The following is a 14,231-nucleotide window of genomic DNA, read 5'->3' as shown; positions in this document are numbered from 1 at the left end:
AGATAATTCCCTCCCTTATGGTAACCAGGTGGATCCAGTTGGTTTTCGCCTCACAAAGGACTTCCAACAACTTCTCTTTAAGTGTAGTGGAGTAGTCTGGTACAGGGAAGCCATCTCTCCGAGGGGCCTTGCAACTATTAAGAGCACCTATGGCCTCGCCTAGTTCCTCCACTGCAATCTCTCTCTCTAATTCCTGTTCACAGTCTGGCGAAAGAAACACATTTCTACAAATATAAATCTACATATAAAATTTAAAGACACTCAAACCCAATATATAAAAATGCAAACATCATTTTGATTTTAAATAATATTTAAAAATAATTTAAAAAGAAAACATGTAAAACATATTCAATTATAATTATTTATCACAATATTGTAAATAATTTAAAAGAACCAAACTCCAATACGTTTATTCCACTCTCTATGACCTCTACAGCTCATTGCAAAAAATAAATATGATAAGTTCCTCAAAAATGTAAAACATGTTTTATCTTAAAAATTGCACCAAAAGTATTACACTAAAATAACACTCACTACAATACCATTAAAAAACAATATTACATTTATAGATTTTTTACCAACGAAATTTTTTACAACATTAGAAAACACCAAAAACCGACATTTTTACCTGTGCTATTATTGTCAACGATATTTTCTATATCACAATCTTCTTGCACAATGTTCATGTATCTCCATATCAAAAAGATGTTGCAAAATACATTGACTGTCATAAACGAAAGTTTTTTGCACTTGTCTGAACACTTTAATACCATCTCTTCTATTACCTCCTACTTTAAATTAGGCTTCGGTGAAATTTAATTTACACTGGCAAAAATCACACAATTCTGGGAATTTCACTTTATGTTTGTTATGCGAAATTCCTGAAAGTACCCTCATTATGCTATTTTGTGTAACTGTGCGCCATGTGCTGTAAACGTTTACCATGAATGTCACTTGCCGTGCAAATATAGCACACAGGAACAGCAAAATTCGAACATCTGATGTTTGTGGTGCTTTGTTTTGCACCTTTTGTATCACAAAAGAAATCCTCATGTGAAAGATTGATGTGAGGAAGCATTTCATGATCGAATATAGATCAAACTTATGGATTTGCAGTTTGTGTTCTTGCATGTAATTTTGCAGAACCGTTGCATAAATATTCAAAAGCAAATTACTCAAATTTCGCACAGGGCTACTTCGAACATACTCAAGGAGGGATTACATACGCAAACACCACAAACAAGCTCAAATATGTGCACTTGCTCAATTGCACTGGGTACTGCAAGAGCTTAAATCTCACAAACTCTCTTGGCATTTTCTCAACAAGGCATCACCTTTTTCACCTTATGACCTTACTGCACGACAGCAATTTTTCTAAAAAAATGAAACATATTACAGTCACCTCCCAACTCTCCATTTCCCCCATATTAAGGGTCTAATTCTCAAAGGTAACATATGGTTTTGGGAAATTGACCCTTTTGACCCTTTGAGAAAATTCAAAATCCGAGTGTAAATGTACTCTAAAGGTGTAAATTATTTGAAGGGCCTGGGGTCTAGTCACAAACTGCATAGGTATTAATCAAATTAACTTACACAGTTGCCTTACTTAAACGGTTACCAATGTACTCCAAAATATATTCATAAATAATCACCTTTTCACATGAATAAAATATATCTATATATATATGTTTGTGTATATATTCCTAAAGCAAAATTGTCATAAAATCGGTGAGCTCTCACTGCAGGTGCAGTCGTTGGGAAATTACCAATATTCCCTAACCAATCACAGAACGAAAAATAATAACGCTTCTCTCCCGAGGGATCCGATTTCCAAGTTGATTTAATTGACATTAGCATTACACCAAAAGCCACCAACGTGTTTCAACGATTACAATCTTGATCAAGGTGGCTGAGTATGTTTTCAATTTCAATATCTGTGATTGCGCCTTTTATGTCCTGATGGGCATTCAGATACTAGTAGTCTGTATCACTCTTCACACTTTCAGGCATCCACATATTTTGCAAAGATCTTTTCTATGATTAATATTCAGAGAAGTAAATGCATTGAACTTTCTCACACAGTCTGTTAATGTCATATTCCTGCTCCTCTTCTCCCGATATCCCTTATAAATTCACATAAAGCAATCTAAGCATTTAGCCTGAATCCTTCAGCCAGCACCAATTCCATTCACAATTCAGTATTTCCAAAGTGCTCAGACTCTCTAGTTAAACAATTGCAACAGTTCCATGCCAATCGTAACACACAGAGCCCCTAGACCCCCACTATTTAAAGGGTTGCATCGGAAAGAAAGGGCACTAACCCAGAACATATGCTCACCTTCTCCTGAAATTTCCTTACTTGCAGAAATTAACATGGGTATTCTAAGTCCAAGCCATTCCAGGCTGTTTTGTGTCTTCAAGTGTACAGTAAACATATCGAGATTAGTATCACACTTGTTCCCCTCTAATGGTCTTATTGTGCATTGAAGGTTTCAGGGTGATCCATCAAGCAGGGGCTGAGAAAAAGGGCGGGGGTCTAAAAAGTGTGTTTCCCATTTTAATTCTCATGGGGGTTTTGAAGACAACTGCAGCCCAAACCGCTGGACAGAATTACACCAAATTGAGCAAAAAGGTAGCCTTTGGTCCTCAGACCACCCTTCTTTTTATTTGGTGTAAATCCTTACAGTAGTTTTCGAGACATTAAAGGGAAAAGACATTTGTATGTCGAGGGCACGAATCAAGGGAGATCTCCTGCTGCAATCTGCTTGGCTGCCAACACTTCAAATAAGAAGTGTTGGCAGCCATTTTGGCACTCGGCTTCAGCCGAACCCAGAAAGAAAGTTAAAAAAGAATAAAAGGGGCCAGGGTATGTTTACCCTAGACCCCTAGCCTTGGCCCAGGGCTCCCCTTGGTACCTCTCCAAGGCTTAAAAGCATTTGTTTTTTAAATCATGGAAAAATTCAAAGTTTTATCAGAGGATTTCTCAGTGATTTTAAAAAAATGTGGGCTTCTGTGTTATTGAATGCTTTGGCCCCCGGGTGGGCTAGGTCCTGGGGGCAATGTGGATTCATAAAAGAAGGGAGGCTCATAGGGCTTTTAGAAACCCTGGGGACCACCACCTCCCCGGGGCTACAATTAAAAAATATGCAGGCCAATGTGGCCCGCACCCTAGGGACCACCACATCCCTGGGACAAGATGATATAATAATAGGGACCTACCACCTCCCTGGGCCTAACTTTTCATAGTATGCAGGGGGCAGCGCAGCTCCACGCACCCTGGGGACCACCACCTCCTGGGGCAAAATTTTAAAAGAAGAATACGAAGGGACAGCGTGGCCCCCGTAGACGGCCACCTCCCCAAGGCTCAAACTTGATAGTATGCAGAGGACTGCATAGCGTCTGCACCCCAGGACCGCCACCTCCCCAGTGCATAACACTATTGCGCTAACTTTTCAGTGCTTGCCGGGGACCACCACCTTCCGGGGCAAAATACTATTACAATATTAAGGTGATGACGTGGACCCCCTGGGGACACCACCTACCCAGGGCTCAAATAAAATGGAAGCAAGGGGTCTGTAATAGATTCCTGGCCCTGGGGACCACCACCTCCCTGGGGCCAAATCAACAGATGGAAGGGGCGTGCAGTCCCCTTCTTGGAGCTACAGATGGTCCTGGGACCGCAACAACCTAGGGCTCGTTCCTGCTACCCCCCCAAGGTGCCCACCCTCAGGGGGTAGCTGTTTGCTTTTGCTTGGTGGGAGCTGACAGCTCCTGCCCAACAAAATCAAACATAACTCCGCTTTCAGTAAGCAGGAGCTATCAAACTGCTTTCGATTGCTGAAAATGGGGTTTCATCTCTTTCCCTGCCCCCTGTCATCCGGGCATGGAAAGAGATGAAATGATTGCGCTTGCATGCAGGGAGCTGCTATTTGCAGCAGCTCCCTGCGTGCAGAAGCAATGCCAGCTCCTGCAGGAGATAGGCACCAGTGGGACTGTCGGGGCTGTGAGGTTCCCCCTGTGGTCCCCATAACTTTACACTAGGTGCCCTGGATACCCTTTGACCTGCGGCCGGGCCTCAGGAGATGGGGTCTCTGGGCCAAAATTGGCCTAGGGAGGAGGGCCACGTGGCCACCTTCCTTTTATAAGAAAGGATTTGGGCCTGTGGAAGTGGTGGTCCCCGGGGCCCAGGGGATCCTAATGGAACCCCCCAATAAATAATTTTAGAATAGCTCTGGGGAGGTGGTGGTCCCAAGGGTGTAAGGGGGTCCATGCATCCCCCCATATTTTTCAAAATGTAGCCCCAGGGAGGAGGTTGACCCAGGGCACAGGAGGTCCGTTCAGCCTCACCATATTTTTAATATGTTCTCTCAGGGAGGTGGTGTTCCCCGGGACGTAGAGGTGTCCTTAAGGCCTCCCACTTTGTTTTTAAAATGTAACCCCTGAGGAGGTGGTGGTCCCCAGGGCACGGGAGGGTCCTTGTGGTCCCCATATTTTTTTTATGTTGTTCTGAGAAGGTGGTGGTACCCTGGGACCTGGAGGGTGGGGATTTATTTGGCCCCCCTCAGATTTTTTTTATGTTTTTGTACATTCAAAATGTGAGTCTAACTTTAAGGTCCCTGTAACCTTTGTTTTTTTAAGTGAATTTCTATGGGTTTTTTAAATTCTATTTCCTAACTATAACGTCCCTGTCACCTTTGTTTTTTCGTTGACTTTCTAGTTTAAAAAATAAATAAAATTAGAGTTAGTTCAAGTAATTATAACTTGCACCCTCGTCATGCACTGCTATTTACCCCAGATATTACAGCACTCATGACATCTTTTATAAGATCACTGATAATATCACTGTAAAATTATTCATAAAAAGGTGTCAATGGAGGGGCCATGAGTTATAGTTACCATAGGGCATGAGTTATAGTTACTATAGTTACCCCTTTGGTCCCCACTGAGATAAAGTAGGTAGATAGGGGCTCCATAGTCACTGCAAAAAGCAGTGGGGTGAGAGGGCAAACCTGCCATGTACTGTTCTTAATCTCAAACGGGCCTGGTATAAGTCGTCCAACCGCACCCTTGATAGTGGTGCTGTAAATAAAGATCTTATGTAGGCAAGGAGACGGGGGCCCATGTCTGCTCGTTTGAGAACAAGGAAAAGATAGGACCAGACTAGGGTGTCAAAGGCCTTTTCCAAGTCCAGGACCAGGCAGACCAATTAGGCGAACTGGCCACGGAATTGGTCCTGCACATGGAACAGCAAATGAAGATTGTGGGACGTGCTGTGGCTTGGCACAAATCTGTTCTGTTCTGGGTGTTTAAGGTCCAGCAGGACCTGTGCGTATCTGTCACCCATGAGGGGGATCGCATTTCAAGGATGGATGTTTCTCTCTGTTCCTGGCAAATGAGGCAGGTAAGGAGGTAACCTGATTTATCGCCCTCCATATGAGTCTTAGTTGTGTAAGTGGTTAAGTTGTAGCAACTGAGACCTTCCAGTAGGATGGTAAGTTGTTGTTTGGATTCTGCCAAGGCTGGAAGGCAGGAGGGGTCATTCTCTACTTGGTGCTCCAGTGGGGGAATATGTCGCTCAACTTCTTCAATCTGTCTAGCGTATGTCAAACTCCAACAATCTCATGTAGACAGTTGCATTGTGTGACAACTTTGAATACGTCCCACTCGAGGAATCTATTGGAGGTGGTGCTGTAATTTATTTTGAAGTAGTTCTGGATGTGAGTAGGATCCAAGCATTCACAGGGAAGACTCCAAGGGGAGTAAGGGGTTAGGGGTTCCCCAGTGAATTTCAAGAACATGGGTTTTGTGATCCAGGACCACTCTTCTCAGATAATCTGCCTGTCTGAGTGCAGGAGTACGTGAGCGGTCTAATCTTCCATGTAAGTCATACTGCGTGGAATAAAAGGAGTAAACCCGAGCCGTGGGGCAAAGGGGTCTCCAAGCATTTACAAGCAACCAGTTTTGTGTCCATTCTGCATATCTGAAAGCTTGTGAGAATGAGGGAGACCGGGGCAGCGGTAGGTGGGATTGGTCAAGGTTGACTTTAGGGTTCAGTTATAGTCCCATCCCAGGATCCAGGGAAGGTAGGTCTTCTGGGACAGCACTATGGAAAGTGTAGTCCAGAAGGCATCTAGGTCTACATGTGGGGTGCATATGCTGGCAATTAATACCGGGGTGCCATTTAGGTGCCCATTTAGGAAGATATATCTACCGCCCCTGTCTGCAATGACCTCAAGTATTTGGAAAGGAGCCATATCATGGCACCTCTGGCATACGCTGAGTATATGGTTGCATATATGGAGCCTCGCCAGTGCTTTTGTAGTCATGGTAGTTCTACGGAAGTTGTGTTTGTCTCCTGTAGGAGAACTTTGTGAAGGTGTTGGCATTTGACATAGGAATAAACGGAGTAACAATTCAGAGTGGTGTGCATGCCCTTGACATTGAGTGTGAGGAAGCATGTAGTGGTGTCACGTGTCATTGGCGGGGGTAAATCGTGAAAGTGCTGGGGAGGAGTGCATGTGTGCTGGGCACCTCTGCAACCTCCTGATACAACCCCTGGAGCATTGAAATAGCATGAGCGCTGAGTATAGCAATGTTATTGGAGAATGGACAGTATGGGTTAACGTAAGAGTGGATAGGTGCGAACAAGTCAAGCCTTCCGCAACAGGCAGAACACCCAAACGGAGTAATAGTAAGAATGAATCATAGTGTGTGGGGAGTGGCCATGGTGCTTTAGAGAGGTGTAAGCGGGGTTCTCCACCCTATGTGTTACAGTGTGGTGTGTCATGTCGGGGCCAGTGGCCTAAATAGGCTCGGGAAGGATTGTCCACCAGTGTGGCAGCAAAGGTTGCAAGCAGCAAACTCATTGGCAATAGTATATAAGATGTATCATGGATAACAAAAACATAAACACATAGTCCCTCTTGATCAGTGACTAGGTGTGACGGCCTCAAATTATAGTTTCTGCTGTCCAGATGGTCACTAATGGAAGGATGAGAGATGGATGGGTGGATCCCTGGGAGGAATTGGTGTCTCCTTCCATGGAGAAAATGTTGGGGCCGCTGTCAACGTCAGAGCTCGCCAGCGGTTGCTAATGGTTGAGAGCCATGGGGATTACGTGGTGGCAAAAGGAAGGCTTTTTTGTGAGTGGGCAGTGCATTTCCTCTTGGGTCTGGTAGATGTCTTGACTTTAAAGGGAGGGTCCGGTGAGATGCCAAACTGTTTGTCAGTCCAGTTCCATACTTCCTTAGGGTCCGCCAAGAAGTAAGTCTCGCCCTGGTGCATAATTTTAAGTATAGCTGGGAACCACAGGGAGTATTGGACTCCCAATTGTTGGAGGAACCTCTTGGCTTCAAGGAACGTGGTGCGCTGGCATTGCACTGCGATGGTATAGTCAGGGAATATCATCATGAGGGCGTTCTCCAGCATGAGAGGTCCCTTCAGGCTGGCTGCTTGCAAAATGGCCTCAAGGTCTCTGTAGTGAAGGAGTTTTGCCAGCATGGGTTGGGGGGAAGCCCCGGGGGACCCGGTGAGTCCTTTCCAGTGAGTAGATGGCAGTGAGGTCTGGGGATGGAACAAATTAGCGATACCAAGTGTCCAGGAACTGGAGTGGGTGCATCCCCTCGACACGCTCTAGCAAGCCAATAATATGTATGTTGCTCCTACGTGATCAACCCTTTGCATTGTTTGTCTGGTCTTCAATGGTGTGAACTCTGTCTTGTAGATCATGGATAGCCTGTGTATTGTCTGAGGTTTGTGGTTGTACAGAGGACAAAATCCACTCTCCTTCAGCCACTCGGTCCTTGAGTTTTCGATGGTCATCTCTAAGGAAGGTGAGCAGCACGATCAATGACTCTAAGGCAGTCTCCATGGATTTGTGTGAATTTTCAATGGCTGCAAAATATTTGACATAGGCAGGCCTGTGGAGGCTGTAAAAGGGTGACAGTTGAACCCTGGATAAGGATGCCCAGAATCCTGAAGGGGGAATCTGGCTTCTGGTTTTTTGTGAGGACATGGATGTCTTTGGATGCCCCATAGTGGTCAGCGGTGAACAGGATCAGGTTCTTCTAATGCGATGCCCACCACCTGTGGAGTTTTTCAGGCCTCACCAGAGGGCAGGAGCAAAGGTCTCTGTCGGCAATCTCAGGTCACCAAGGGAGCCACCCAATGCAGCCCAGCGCAATCAAGAGGTTCCTCGGTTGGAAGAGGAGAGGGATATAGTCATGTGCTGATGAGGCCTCTGCTAACACCCCGATGCCAGCCAGGTGCTCCCAGTCATCCCCATCTTATGGGAGCATCATTGTCGCAATGTAGAACTGCACACTGAGTGGAAGGAGCGGCCAAGGTGGTGACCAGCATTCTGTGCCTTCCAATTTTTGTAGTGCCTGATAGTGCCCGCTGTGTGTCTCAGTGGTGGCTAATGAAGTCCAGCCGTGGGGATCAATAAGCAGTATGCAGGTGAGTACAGCATGGAGGGGGCTCCTACGGTCCAGGTTCAAAGCCCCCAGGGGTCCCAACACTGAGCACAGGAAGTCAAAAGGGGGGTGTCATCATCTGGCATGTGGTGAAGGCCCCTTCATGCAGTTGTTTCACTGGCTGAAGGCAATGCAAAGTTTTAGCAGGGAGATTAGACTCAAGAGGGACTGTAGCTGGGCTGGATCCTGCCACCTGGGAAGCAGTCTTAGCGAAAGGGCACGGATCCAGGCTCTATCTCGGTGGCCCCAAGGAAGTCCACCCAGGGCAGCAAAGTGAGGCCTTCAGTGGGGGGAAGGGTCTTCTAGGCTTTCAGCAAAGCCCAAGATGCCTCAATGATGTTGCGGCTCCGTTGTACCCCAGGGGGAGCAGGAGGTTCCGGCCCCAGGGGTAGGTAGCAGCAGCAGGGAGCCGGCGTGGAGGCAGTCATCCCTCAGACTGCTGTAATGTCAGGCTTTCAGGGTCGCGCAGGCACCATGTGTCTCTCAGGGCAGTTTGGCAGCCAGGGAATGCAGCAAGGCTGCTGCTGTGGAGACGAATAGGGGCACCAACATTTTAACCCAGTTGGATGCCAGGCCCCAATCAGGTGAATTGAAGGATGGCTGGGTGGAAGGTACGGAGGGTTACAGCAATACATCTGCCATTTCCGCCTGCTTGGCCAAGCTCCCACAACAATATTATTTCTTCTGTTTAGTTAACACTTGGCTACACATATCAAAAATCAGCCCATTAAAATGTTAAGTTAGTCTTATGCAACCCCCTATTTACATTAATAGACATAGCCACAAGATAGCATAATCATGATATAAAAATTGACTAAGCATAAATTTCATAGAAGAACCAATACTTCAATTCAAAGTGATACAATACTGAACTGTTTCTACAAACACTAAAACATTGTTCCTTGCAGGATACAGGTGGAAAAATTAAAAACTGATGACAAATTGATTTGGGGTGACTATAAGGCTGAACTGTAGGTGCCGACATGTGTTTCAGTGTACAGTGTCAGCCGACCACACACATTTGTCAGGGCACAGCCCAATGTGCCATACCTAGATTAAAACCCCAAAGATTGGGGGAGAAGGGCAGCCACCATAATATTCTAAACTAAGATAAATGATAAAAAATGCTTGTACATGATAAATCTAAGAGCTCATGCGAGTCTCTGTAGCTACCTCGCAACACATTACAACAACCACAAAGGCATTTCACCCAGGCAAATAAAAGAGACTGGTCAGGTTCATGTGAACCAAAAGGAATACCTCCCGCTGGTTTAAGACCGGTTTAAGACTGAGAAGTTTTGATAACTGGGCTATCGCTTCTTGCACTCTGCATAGATGTGAATAAGCCAACTTTAAGACTAGAGATGAGTTTAGTTATTTATCCACCTTGGTTTGTTTTTTCATTATCCTTCAGTTAATCCCTGACTCTCGCAAACAAGGATGGTCTATTTACCTCTTGCTAGACATCAGATGTACTATTACTAACTTAGAGGCTCTACACACTCGTTTGAGAAGCAAAAGGAGATCGCTTCCCATGGGTAATACATATGTTTTTAGGGATGGTCTTAGAATAGTGGTTGTATTCCTTTGGTTCACGTGGTCCTGACCAGTCTTACTATTTTTGCTTCCCATATTGTACTTTTGCAGGGTATCTCTACATATAGCAGTAGGGGCCCACCTCTCGCCAAGGGCCATTTTGCGAGTTTTTTTTTTTTTTTGGTCAAGGTCAAGTGGCTAAAGGTGTTTGATTTAGTTTATGCCTTACTCCATTTTGGAGCGGGCCACAAACTGCATGAAAGGACAAAGCAGGTACACAATAGGTGATTTCAGACTTGCTGGGAAGTGATTTAGGATATGATCATAGTCTTGTGTGCACCAAGCTATAATTATGAGGGCAGACTAGGTCTTATATTTCTCTTCTATTTTTCTCGTGTGAATGTATCATCAATACTAGTCATGGTTTGTCTTAGCATTTTATGCATTTGCCACTTTATGTACAGTTTTGTCTGTTGCAGAGTTAATCCAAGCAGTTCATATTAAACATATTTTATTGCTTTTAAACACAAAAATATGATTATGAAGAGTTGAAGGATAATTCCATGTATGATGAATTTTAATGCAGCTAATTTGGATCTTTTTTTAAACATTGAAATGTATTTAGTAATGATCTCTGCTTTCATGGTTGTTGTTTTTAAAACCAAATACAGTTGTATTCATTAATTTGTTCAATTTATTTTTTAAATAAATAAATAAACACACCAAACTATAATATTAATGTAACCTTTGTTTTTTCCAGTGAATTTCTTAGGTTTTTATGACATAAAGTAATACTTAATTACCATCCATAAATGTGTTTGGCTGCGGCTAGACTCTGTAACCAATGCCTCCATACAACCAACCACACAGAGCGCAAGGCCTTTGGTCATGCATAGTGGGGGATGGCCATAGGGCCTTGCCCTGCAGACCCCACCCTCTAGGGCCTTTTTTTAATTAAAGAGGAAAGGGGCATGAAGCCCCCTCTCCAAGCATCTTATGCCCTGGGGATTTCATACCCCAGGGCCATACATATATGTTAAGGGGGAAGTGGCCTCCCGAAAACCTGTAAGACCTTGGGGACCCCAGGGCCATTTGTTTTCTAATTGAAGTGGAGGGGTCACAATGCCCCCCTCCCTGAGCCTTGTTTGGACCTAGGAGCCCCATGCCACAGGGCCATTTCTAAAAATAAAGGGGATGGGGCAACATAGTCACACTCCTGGAGCCATTATCAGACCTGATGACCCCCTCCCCCTGCCACTTATTTAAATTAATGGAGGGGAGCCGCACCATAATGCTTATATCTGCAATTAATCTTTTCATGTATTTTTCAATAAAATAGGGCTTTAATACATTGCTAAAGCTTTTTAAATAATAGTGTAGATGTTTTGTTTGTACATCATTCAAGGAAAAGGGTTCCAGTAACCCACCAAAATAAAATGTAAAATATCTCTGATAGTTTCCCTATCCATTGACCACAGCTTGCCTGTTCCTCCTGCTCAAGCTGGTAAGTTGGTAAAAACCTTTGCTCACCTAACAGTCAGGGAGAATCATGAAGTGTGGGTCACTATCACTCAGTTAGTATCAAAGGTCTGCCTACATTCATCTCGTTAGCAGACCTTTGTGTTTATTGTGACTTTCTTGATGCCTGACAAAATTCACACAGCTAATACACACACCACTACAGGCTGAGTGCTACAATTTGAGCATCTGGCTTGTTGTTCTTCAAGACCAGTTTACCTTATGGTTGTTCATGGGTGGTTGCATGACTGTGTGTTTGTTGTCTGGCTAGGTCAGTGAGCCAATTAGGATTTTCTACCATGTCAAGTGCAAGCCAGAAGGATATTGGGACGTACCTCATATTTATGAAATAGACCTCAGACTCCCCATTGCCCTGGGCCAGCTATGGGAGTACTCATTTAATGTGAGTAATACATTTTATTTGGGATGCCTCCCCAATATAGGTCACTCTGTGTACATAAAGATGAGTTATGAAGAGAACAAGTTGTGCCCATGGTGATACAGAAACTCCACAGCCTCTGCCAGGGTGACTTTTCTTAATAATTTAGTTCTTGGTTCAAGATTAGCAAGCCAGCAAGAGAAATGAGCTAGGTAATTGGTCATGATAAGTTACTGAGATTGAAGAGTTGCGCAGCCTTTAAGCTAAGGGGAGGAAATAGAGCCTTTCGATAAAGGCTCAGCTGGTGGACTTGAGATGAGAAAGGAACTGAGGGCATTCCTGCTTCATGACACAGTTTTAATTTTGGAACTGAGAGCATTCTAGGTTCACGGCACATTTTTGATTTCATGCTAACATTACCTCACACAGCCCTGGTATACCATCTTCAGAGCCATCCTTTTTGCCACAACCTGTTTTAACTGCTACACAATACACCAAGTCATCAAGCTCACCAGAGCAGACACATTTGATGACCAGGAGGTAGCAATTACCTGCTACTTTAATGCTTATGATGATTCCCTTGTAATTTGTCACTTCCCCATGAAATCTCACTATCTTTCAATTACTCAGAGTTGGATCAGGATGAAAAGAATAGTTTCAATACTCTCGCTGTAATTCTACTTTAATCCAAACAGATGTACTTTAGTATAACATCAGTTTTGGGTCATGGTTGGCCAGTTGATTTTTCTGGTAACAGTTGTGGGAATAATTTTAAAGGTCTCCCCCTTGGTGATCCAATAGGTCTTCTTGAGTTTCAAGGGGCATATGTATAAGCCCCGTGTCCCCGTGGCGCAGGGCAGTTGCAGCAAGTGACCTTTCTGGCTGCCCTTAGCTACAGGGAAAGGGCAGAAATGCATTTCTGTTCTTTCCCCCTGCACTGGTGAACAAATTGTTGCCAAACACCAACGCATGCACCCTTGCTCTATGGTGCAAGGGTGTCTGCGTTGTCATCAGGATTGTTTTTGTGCAGGAAGGGACACCTTCCTACCAAAAAACAATCCTGGGAGGCATTTTTTTCTTTCTATGTATGCTGCAGAATGCAGCACACATTGAAAGAAGAAAAGTGGATAAATATATTTCTTCTTCATGTGCCTACCCTGGGGAGGTGTACAGTTTTGACACATTCCCAGGTTTACATATTCTTGTAAATCTGGGAATGGACCAAAATGCATGGGTGTTGTATGGGAAAAGCCACTGCAATGCCCATGGAACACCTTCTGATGCAGTGTAAGGTGACGGAGCAACTTGCACTGCATTCCTTTACACCATATCTACAAGGCCATGAAAAGCCAACCAAAGTGGTGTTGTGTGGCCTTGTGGATATGGGTCTATATGATGCGCCGCCAGTGTGTCACAAAATTTGACACACCGGCAGCAAAGGGGGCTTGTTAATATGCCCCCAAGTGTTTCAATTTTTGTTAACCATTGTGCCATTGTGATCCTGGTACAATAGTTCATAAGTGAATTTTCATAAAAAGATAGACCCGAAAACTGATTTGAAAGTTTTTTTTTCAGAAGACGCCTAAAAAAGTCCGTTCTACAGAGTAACAGTTTCTGATTAGACTATTTCAGTAGTGCTATGAATTCTAAACTTTTTGGCACAGTTGTTTATTTTGGCACCTGTCCCTATATCCTTTTGGATTGGCATCACCTAGTTTTAGCCAACTGAAGTTATGACATATCACCTGTCTGGGGGGCTTTGAAAGCTGTTGTTTGAGGATCATAATCTTTTGCTATACTACTTTAGGTGACAGACTTTCAGGTGCTCATTCCGACTTCGGCGGTCTTCTGGTGAGACCGCCAAAGTCAGAGACGGCAGACTGCCATATTTGAGTACTGAAGGACTTTTGCCTCAGTTTGGGCAGAAATCCTCCAGTAGTCGTGCTGACGGTTGGCGGTAAAGAGGCAGTCCCACCGCCGGCCCCGCCCCTCCAAAAGGACTCCGCCAGCTGTATTACTACCTGTTATAGGGCCTGGCGATGTCCTGACGGTGGTGCGGGCCGGCAGTGAGAGAGCCGGGTCCCTTCCCTTTAGGGAGGAGCACCTCATCGGACGAAGTAAGTGCCTTCCGCAATGGGAGGAGAGTGGGGTGTGTGAATGGGTGTGTGTGAGTGTGTGTAGGTGTGTAATGAATTAGGGGGAGGGTAGTGTGTGTGTGTGTGCATGTGTGTGTGTCTGTGTGTAATTGTGGTGATGCGTGTCTGTGCGAGTGAGTGTAAGGGTGTTGTGAGTGTGTGTGCAGGGTGTGCGTGTGTGTATTTGGG

This window comes from Pleurodeles waltl, chromosome 5 (assembly GCF_031143425.1).
Source record: "Pleurodeles waltl isolate 20211129_DDA chromosome 5, aPleWal1.hap1.20221129, whole genome shotgun sequence".
NCBI classification, from domain to species: Eukaryota; Metazoa; Chordata; class Amphibia; order Caudata; family Salamandridae; genus Pleurodeles; species Pleurodeles waltl.
This window is presented reverse-complemented; position numbering follows the sequence as displayed.